At 29.5% G+C, this 200-nt stretch overlaps 1 protein-coding gene across 1 annotated transcript in view; it reads left to right on the plus strand.

Moving 5' to 3' along the window:
* Positions 1-200, plus strand: part of LOC119585385 (eIF-2-alpha kinase GCN2-like) — a gene marked incomplete in the record, with an annotated part of 28,307 nt that overhangs the window by 5,526 nt on the left and 22,581 nt on the right.

A 200-nucleotide genomic window follows, 5' to 3' on the forward strand; every position in this document is an offset into this window, starting at 1 on the left:
TAGAATGTAATTTAATTAGATTGGATGATGAGTAGGATATCTACTATATGCTTAGGCTAGTGGAGGTTTGTATTTTTGCTTTCATATTCTTTTGTCTGTTACAAAGAGAATCTGACTGGAAATATAAAACTGATTTAGGTTAACCTTTTTGTGATTTTCCTGAAGCTGGTATAGATTTAAGTATATATATAGATCTAGTG

This window comes from Penaeus monodon, chromosome 19 (genome assembly GCF_015228065.2).
Source record: "Penaeus monodon isolate SGIC_2016 chromosome 19, NSTDA_Pmon_1, whole genome shotgun sequence".
Taxonomy (NCBI): Eukaryota; Metazoa; Arthropoda; class Malacostraca; order Decapoda; family Penaeidae; genus Penaeus; species Penaeus monodon.